A 9,604-nucleotide genomic window follows, 5' to 3' on the forward strand; every position below is an offset into this window, starting at 1 on the left:
GTATGATTAACAAAGGTGAATTCAATGAAATACACGGTACCTTCAAAATCACATTTCATACTCAGTGTTCCCAATCACTTATGTCGCGACTAATTATGAAAAGACTAATGAAGAAACTGTATAGGAAGGCGCTAATTACATGAGAAAAGTATAAATATTATGGCAATTAGTTTCATAATATGTCATGAAATAAATAGTCTAATATGACGATCATAAGGTCGAGGCTCATTGAAAAATACTTTTTCTCCTTGTTATCGATGGCCCCATTTCCTATCATCCCTAGCAGCCAGAGTGATCCCTCATCTGACCATATCGATCGATAATCGAATGTTTTCTAATAGCAATGACCAGCTTGGTTTACGCGCCGAAGTAGCCTGCAATGAGAAGCTTCGACAACGGAAAGTTCCAACAATCGCAACAGCGAGAAGTGCAGCTACAACAATACCAGGTTTACGCGTCGAAGAACTGCAATTAGAAGCTGCAACAATGGCAAACTCCAGCAATCGTAACACCAATTGTTGCAGCAATTGCCGCAGTAAAACTTGCAGCTATTGCTGTCGAAAATATCGAAAACGATAACTCGCTACTTGTAAATCTATGAAGTGACTGGCGAGTGCTGGAGAGAGGGTATAAAATTAAAAGAAATGGAGGTGGCACTAGAGAAATGTTTTCGCCTCCTCCTGTTTGAGAGGAACATTCTATGTAATATTGACTTACCATTCTTTCGTGTATTTTATCCGCAAACAGTTGACAGGGTCGCATACATATGCAGTTGCTTTTCAAAGTAGATTTACGACTTTTAAAAAGAAGAATTGATATTGATGAATTTTAAGGATTTGTGCCTTTTATTCTGATGGCCAACGCCTGAAACTGATTCACTCTGCAACTTAATCCGGGACGGTTATGTATACGAAGCAAATGAGTTTTTAATATTTAGCGTGTCATTTTTTACAATATGATTAGGGTAATTCTTGAAACTTCAGCTATAGTAGAAGTATTTGATTAGGGATTTGTCGACGGCTATGTCATTACCCCACTTATTACTCACTATGGGTTCTTTATCGTGCTGTTAATAATATTTGATATACGATAACTGCCCCTGGTTCGGGTTTTACATCGATCTCAGTTAGGCTGTGTTTTCAATAAAAAGAATGGTATTGTAACTTTTTTTTGACCTCCTGTTGATAATTATACTCGTAGTTTTGCATAGTTATGGGCCTGCAGGAGAATGTAGCTTATGCTTAAATTGCAATTTAACGTATCTTATCGGGAAGCGAGCTTTTTTTCCGTGAATTGGTACGCTTGCGCAGTGGCGCCGACTCCATGGGGCCTGAGGGGGCCCGAGCCCCCCCACAAATTCGTTACGGTTGTGAGGAAAAAATTTGTCTGGCTTTTCGATTTTCCCCGGAGTGTCCAGATATCGAGTTTCGAGTTATCAGGGCTCTAATGTTGATCATATGACTCTTCTAAAATGCTTAAAAAACTTATAACTCACTACTTATAAACTTTCCCGGGGCAAGATCCCCTATTTGGGCCCCCAAATATTTTTTGTAAGTCGGCATCCCTGCGCTCGCGTGAGGATTTAATGTCCGATTCTCCCTTTCCCACCAATCCGATATACAATACAATGAGTATAGCATTGGAAATGTTACAAAAGATGCAGAGAAAATTTTTGCTTGAAAAAATTAACAATGGCAAGGAAAAAATGATAAATGGATTAAACATATTTTTCTGTTAATCATTTGTTAATGAGAATGCAATAATTCAAAAGGTACCACAATCGATTTCTCTTTCCGAGCTGCTGGTTCTCCCTTGATCGAAAATTCTATTCCCGGCGAATCACAGCTGTTCGAACAAAATATGCGAAGGAATCGGTGCAAGGAAAACGTTCTTAGGATTAAGAGGGAAAACCACAGCATCCGGTTTTGATAACCACCTGGCGTGACTTCTCTTCAGATACCTCGCAGAAAAGACACACTTCTTGGTGATATCTACTTTGATAGCTTATTTATAGAAAGCTGGGTTAGACAGAAAAGTTTGATAGTTACCTCAGCTTGTCGCGTTTCCTGCGGTATTTCTACTTCAAACCTGAGTCAGACATTTCCATTCTCTATCCTATTCTTCAACTGCGTTTTCCTACTCGTGTAACGAAATGTGGGGCAACAGTGGTTAAAGGCTTAAAGAAACGCTGTCAATTAACATTTATATTCGCGTTAAGACGTCGAGGATGGAAGCGTAGCATCTCTGAGATGTCAGGGCCATCCAGGCGGCTTGGCAATATTCCAAGTACAAGTATTTTAATATACGTATTTGAAATAAATTTGTAATTTGTATTTCAAATGTACGACTTGAATGTATTTGCCTACCACCACCTCCTGCGGCCTCCTGTACTTCAAAAAATGTAGTTTACCTAATTCAATGCCAACACTGTCCCTCCTTTAATATAGGCAAATCCTCAACTCCCCTTAACCTTAGAATCAATAACCACAGGGCATCATGCACTTCCTCTGACTTTGCGTCCTTCCCGGTGGCGAAACATGCGGCCGCTCATCAGCGCTAATTCGATGATTGTTACAATGTATCAGTTTTGGCCTCCCTTCCCACGACCACCGAGAGACAAGGCCTGAGCGCTGATGCCTTCTAATTGTCTGGCGTCACGAGCCGTAGGTTATCAACCACGCCTTCCGACAATGCTTGCAGTTGTTTATATTTATAAGCCATTGCGGTGAAAATGGTGATTGGGTTGTTGAACGCTAAGTTATTTGGAGTTTTAAAGCTTTTGCGATGGTTTTGTGGGCAACAGTATTGAATATAAGTGTTCAAGAGATGGTGTGCTAAAGTTGTCTTTCTCTGTACAGAGGAAAATACAAGGAGGAAACGAAAGTGTGCGTTTTCAAATTTCCTAAGGACGAAGAGACGAAGAGGAAATGGATACTTACCAATCCAAGAAAAGACTTCCAGCCGACGAAATATTCCAAGGTGAGTTACTATCTTTTTCTTTCTATTTGGACGGCGCACAGTGGTCCCAATTCGAAAAAAGCTGGCCAAAAGTCATTTTTTCGACTTTTTACGAGGAAGTTTTGAATTATGTATTCGGATTCTAGAGGATATGGCCTATAATATTTCGTACCTGATAGGTCTGTGTGATTGTTATGTTGACCTGTGTAACCCGTCAAACATGGGCATGTTCAGCCTAAAACGCCCGACGCGTAGAAATAGTCGATTTTAGGGTAATTCAACTTAATAAATGACTATTTTAATTTCATGGGATTCATCTGTCAATTTTAATACGGTAAGTTTGCATATTTTTTCACAATTTTATAGTATTTTTTGTTCGTTTCAGAATTTATTATAACAATATTTAATTATTTATAATGTTAGTTATTTTTGGGCCTATTTTTAGTCAAATGTGTCGATATAGTTTTGTGCCCCTCCGTGCCCCTCAAAGATTCCTATTCTGAATCCTTAGGAAGAGTTTGTACAACAAGATGGAGAAAAAAAATCTTGCCTATACTTGCCTATCCGACATCTAGAGGGTTTTAAGTTGAGCGGTGCACCGCTCCGCTGAGGGCGGCTGGCCGGCGCACAGTGGTTCCCAGACGATGCATTGTTGGACAAAAGTCTAGAAATGATTGACATTTCATATTTGATTGTTTTCAGAGGGTTTTCTATGCTGAGGAGTCCAATTTTATCAGTTTCGGATCCTTCAGAAGACAATTTTTTAGCATTTTTTTTAATTATGCATGTTTTGATTTTGAATAAATAATAGAAAAGTTTTATACATGTGCAAGCTTCCTTCGATCATTTTCTGTTAAATTTGTGAATCGGGGTTTTTGGCATTAATATTTATGAAAAAAATAACCATTGCATTTTATCATTTTTATATTTGAAATGCTCTATTTTTAATAAAGACATAACGATCACAGCTCGCTTTGTATCATTATCATAAATTAATTTCACAAGTTACACCGGGAAAATATTTCATTTTGAATGCAGTAAAATCTTTAGGTAGTTGCTAAAAGTATGAATTTACAAGTAGGTAAAACTATATAAAAACAATTTTTTTATTTTTGATATAACAAGTGTTATCTAAATTATTCCTTCTTCATCATCATCATTTAATTCATTTTGCATTTCAAATACCTCCGAGTTAACTGCACTAGGCTGTAGTAGCATTAATACCTCCTTAGGTATGCTCCCAGTTTTCCTTCCAGGCGTTTCGTGTAAGCTGGATATTAAAGGATCGGATGATAATAGAAGCATATGCAGTAAATCTTCGTTGCATGCTTTTCGAGATATTTTGCGTGTATTCAATTCTCTGTATCGTCTACAGTCCTTGTACCGAGCCTCTATTGGTTCTTCAGAAAATTGTCCGATCGGGAGGGGTGCGGCTTTAATAATGTCCGATCCGTGAATGAGAATTTTGTGAAGGGACGCAGGCATGTTATACCATTTGTACAAGGAACAAAACATATTGGCCACTTCTAAAGAATACTCTCCTAATGATTTTACATTTACTTCATAGGGACTTGAGAGAGCCCTCAAAATGACGGACCGACGAAAAGTCAGATCCGCATCAATTCCAGTAATGCTGGACGCTAGTTTGGGATTTTCAAAAAAACGACGGGCACAGTTCCCATCATTCGATGTACCGCTGCCTTGTTTTGGTTGGTCTACAACCAATCCCATCCTTTCCCTAAACGCTTTTTGAATTTGAAGATTCTTTAGAGCGACATTTTCTTTTTCTGATGTTACACGCCACTTTTTTGCGTCTATCTTGTAAGCTACGTGTAAGATGCACTCAAATGTCCTTATCCAGCAATGCAATGGGAACAAATCGTATTTCAATGCTTCTTGATTTATTTTCCTTTGTCTAATTGATGACAGGTTGTTCATTTGAGACGGTCTTGCACTACAAATGTTACAACTTTGGCTGGAAGCTGTATTGGTCAGAATGTTACATATTTTACCATCGAGCATTGTCAAACACAGTTGATGTGACACACGCACAGGTACTTCAAGGCTGAGATAAAGTGGCACAAATGTTGTCGGCTCTAGGTTATCAATTTGTTCTTACATGTGCTTTATGTGTTCTGTTACAAGGACATTAGATTCCCTGGCAAAACAAAATTGCAGGGGTCTACAAAACCTTGTTGATGACGGCCGGGGATTTTGCCAGATTATCAGTTTCTCTTTTGACTCAGATTTTGTGAATAACTGCAGCGGCACTACTGAAGAACTGAAAATCACACTTTCGTCAAATTCTTGGAACGGAACTTTTTGTTTGTATGAAGAAAAACCAGAGGCACCGTCACATCCCCACTTTGAAATCAAAGTCACGTTGGACATTTGGTTGGGTGATAATTTCGTTAAAACTGACTCTTGTTCACTGTACAATGTACAGTCAACAAACGATTCGCTGTGTGATCCATGAGTCCCTGTAATTTAATAGCTGATCCTGTTTCGGTGATTGTAATATGATCTGGTGAAGGATAACATTTAGTTTTTGCTTGAAGCATTGTTTATAACTGGGGAGGACATTTAAACTTTTAGCATTGAGTGCTTCTCGAAGCAGTTGGTACTGGACTTCGCTAAGTTTCGTCCTAACACACAAGGAAAGTGCTTCATCTGGAGTGAATGTTTCTACTTTCCTCTCTTTTTTTGCGATGTCCATGCAGTCTTCATTTTGGAAGCTCTTGTTGGGGTGCGAAGGGCTCTTCCAAATTTCGGCGGCGTCTTCTTACTTACCGGTTGATGTAATCAAATACTTGCTTTTTCTTCTTTTCATTACTGCTTGACTAGTTCTCGTACAACTCCAGAAATAGCTCCCTGCGTTTCAAGCTCATTCTTATCACAGTTCTTCGAGGACTTACAAAGGCCTTAGGGAGATCAGCTTGTCGATGTAATCTTAGAACAATACAGAGTTACTACTCTGTGGCATTTGCTAGTGTACTTTTAGTTTTCCAATCAGTTATAATGAAAGACTAAGGGTGCGCGCGGCACACTAGTCTACGCGAAATGTGATGACTCTTTTTTTCAAAGTATATGGTACCGAATAATGATTGTCTTGTTTGAACACGTAGTATTGTTGTCCGAACTTGTGGAGAGGTGCGATTGTTGTTTTAACTTCCCCTACAATGCACCTTAATCAGTTGAACTTGGACGAGGGGCGTTGTCATAAATAGTCTGGTCGCTAATAAACAGTTTTAAACAACAATGGTAGTAACTTAAAAGTGTCATTCTCTTCTTCGTTTAATTTTTTAGGTATTATGTACAATTTTATAAGTCCACCATCATTTTCCTCCCCGTAAATTAGAATGGTAATTGGAATGAGAGTTAGCTATTTAGCCCAGTTTGGAGAACAGCCGTTATATTTTATCCCTGAACACCAAGGGGCGCAGGTAGGCGCAGCTAAACTTTTTACCATTTGCAAAAGGAAGTAATGAGAAGGATTTTCCACATAATCAGAGCAACATGTTCTGCACAGGATTTTTTATAGCTCTACTTTAAAAAATATTTTTCATTTTTAATGACAATGAAATTAAATGACGCACATAGGGTAACAATTATTACAGAAAGATTACAAAAATCACTCCTAGAAACGGATTAGGTTTCTTCTGACACAAAGACATCCATTTCTTAGATGATTGTCCATGTAAAATCATCAAGAAATCATCCTGTTATAAGTCTCACAAAATTTAAAATTTCGTCCATTTCAATTTATCGCACTTTCAGCTGTCATAGCATTGTTATAAACAAATATTTAAAAATAAATCTATCAGTAAATAGTGCTTTGATATAATTGCTACGAATTGGTATTAGGGTCACTACTTAAATTTATAAACGAAAAATTCCACTTTTGTCCATGAAAAGAGGGTCTAGGAACCACTGTGCGGCGGCCGGCGGGAGACAGTGGCATTATCGCTCAAATATTCCTGTATCGGTGGTCAAACTTGCATGGTGTATACTAAGCATAATTCTACATCCTGTACGATTACATAAATCAAGTGCTTCACGCCTATCGTATGCACACTTCTCGTTTGTGCACTCACCTTCAAATATTCATGAAACCAATGAGGGCCGGTTTTCATGCTCTTAATGAGAAACATTATGAGTGATCAAAAGCGACTACTTAAGTCCTTATGCGAGAACCTTACAGTAACCACAAGATGCCTTTCTCTGCAAAACTTTCCTCATATTTTTATAGAGAAGAGATCCCTTATATGCTGTACAGCGTTGTCAGCATGTTAATTCGAAATAAGGTCTTGGCGCTAAGAGAAATAAATGCTCCCTAATGCCAAGAATTATTCGCAGGATCATTTCAACAGCCCATAGACGTAGATAGGATGGAATTCGGAGGGAAAAACTCGTCTAAACCCACCAAGGGAGCGTGCATCTTGCAAGTGCATTTTTTAATAATAATGGAATGAGGATGACGGCCTCCCTTACCAGAGCCATTGCATGGATGTGGTGAATATTTCCCACTCAGTTTTATTTAACGATTTTCTTAGTAAACAAGTGCTGTGCTCCGAACTGTGTTAATACGGGTAACTCGAGAAACTTCTGTCCAGATCATTAAAGCACTTGGTTTGCCAATATTTGGCATTCAAATTTCAGGATACGCCGGAAATTCAGAGGCAAGTCCATATAAGCTTGTATGTCTTTTATTCAATGCCAACTCATAATTTCCGGTTTATTATTGGTTAAAAATAGAAAAAGTTTAGAAATCACATTCATCGTTTCAGCCGTAAATACACTTGTTAAATTTGAATTATGGGTGCCACAAATTTTTTCCTACCTTGCAGTGTACAATACAAATACCGTGAGAAAAGAATATTCATAAGCGAAGAAGAAGGAATATGTCGTGGAATATTTGAAAACAAGATTTCGACTCAATGAACTCAAGCATGCAAAAAATATTCTGACGCATTTTGTGCGAAGAATGTTTTCCAGAAATACCTGAGAAAGTGGAATCAAAGCTCGAGGACAGATGAGCATTCCAAAGATACGTTCAAAAGCTGGTTTCAGAAGGAAATGGAATTCCCTCCAGAAGTATATCAATATCTCCCTCTCGCATCTAGTGAGTGAAAATGATTACCTTGTATGCACAGTTGGTGAATATATGCAGTGTATAAAAATAATCATTCATTAATATCAATCATCATATTTTTAAAAGTGGAGTTTTAATTCAGGATTTCATTTCAGACTAGATGAAATTACGTGTTAATACAACATTATAATCAATAAGTAAGAAATATTGGACCCGTTTCCATAATTTTTAAAAATCTACGAACAAATGCTTTATGTGTATGAAATGTAATTATTAATGTGATTTGCAATTTTTACGACAGGTATCGATGAAAGACTTATCCATAGACTTTCATTGATATTAAAATCTCTGTCCTGCGGCTATGAGATAAATAATGAAGCCTTCAGCCAGTATTGCATTGAAATAACTGAGCTGTGCATCGGTTATGGTTAGTATTATATTCTGCTTATGGTACATAAAGTGCTGATACATGGAACAGCAATTTCCAAAGAATCCTTTCTTACAACTGAAGTCTTAACGGAGGAAGCATTGGAGGCCAGGAACATAGACATGAGGAAATTCCGAGAGCATTGTACAAGAAAATACCCAGGAACGTTAAATTATGAAGATATCTTTCGAAGACTCTTTCAAATATCTGAATCATACATTTTAATTACATCAGAAGTTACAAAAAACGAGGTCAGCCAGAAGGGGAGGTGAAAATTTGCTAATTTTAAGTGATACGCAGAGCGACAATGAGTCCGACGGGGTGACATCGGACGACGATTCTTTTAAAATTTGTTCTTTGTGATACATGAAAGCGATTTTATTGCAATTCGAACATTATTTTCCTCAATGTTCTTAATATTAGTCATTTTATTTCATCTAATGTGACTTATCAAATACATGGAAGCCAAAAATGAGTGAGTGTGAGTATTTTTTTCCAATTTTGGTATCTCACCGTCTATGCTGATGGTCGCGGGTTCGTATCTCACCAATTTCATGTCGTAAATTCTATAATGGGTTTTAACAACAATTTATACATCTTTTACCTTAAAATTATACTATTTTAACCTCTACATGAACACCATGTTATCGCCTATCGCAATGACATCTATATCGATATTTTGTAAAAATTGTTTAAATAATAACAGCTCAAAAAATGCTAAAATGAAGTGACATCGTAAAAATAATGCCAAAATCAGATTCAGACGATCAAAATCAGTAAGAGACATCCACTTTTGTTGCTGTTTTAGCTAAAATTACGACGTTATTAATTTTGGCCAGCTTTTTTCGATTTGGGACCACTGTGCGGCGTGATTATTCAGGGAAATGTTAGTACAATGTAAATGTTGATCGTCGTTAAAAGTGAATTAAAAAGATACTTGATATAAGCATTGACCGGTAGACGAATTGTAATTGGTTTCTTGAAACAATTCTACTCTCGAGTGTATTTGCAGGTTGATTTCAATATTATTTGCGTTATCGCTTGAATAATTAATGGTTTTAATTATTTTATAGTACCTAAATGTCTTTGAAATTTTCGTATATCAACACTAAATAGAATACGGCGCT

Source organism: Ischnura elegans, chromosome 10 (genome assembly GCF_921293095.1).
Source record: "Ischnura elegans chromosome 10, ioIscEleg1.1, whole genome shotgun sequence".
In the NCBI taxonomy this organism is placed as follows: Eukaryota; Metazoa; Arthropoda; class Insecta; order Odonata; family Coenagrionidae; genus Ischnura; species Ischnura elegans.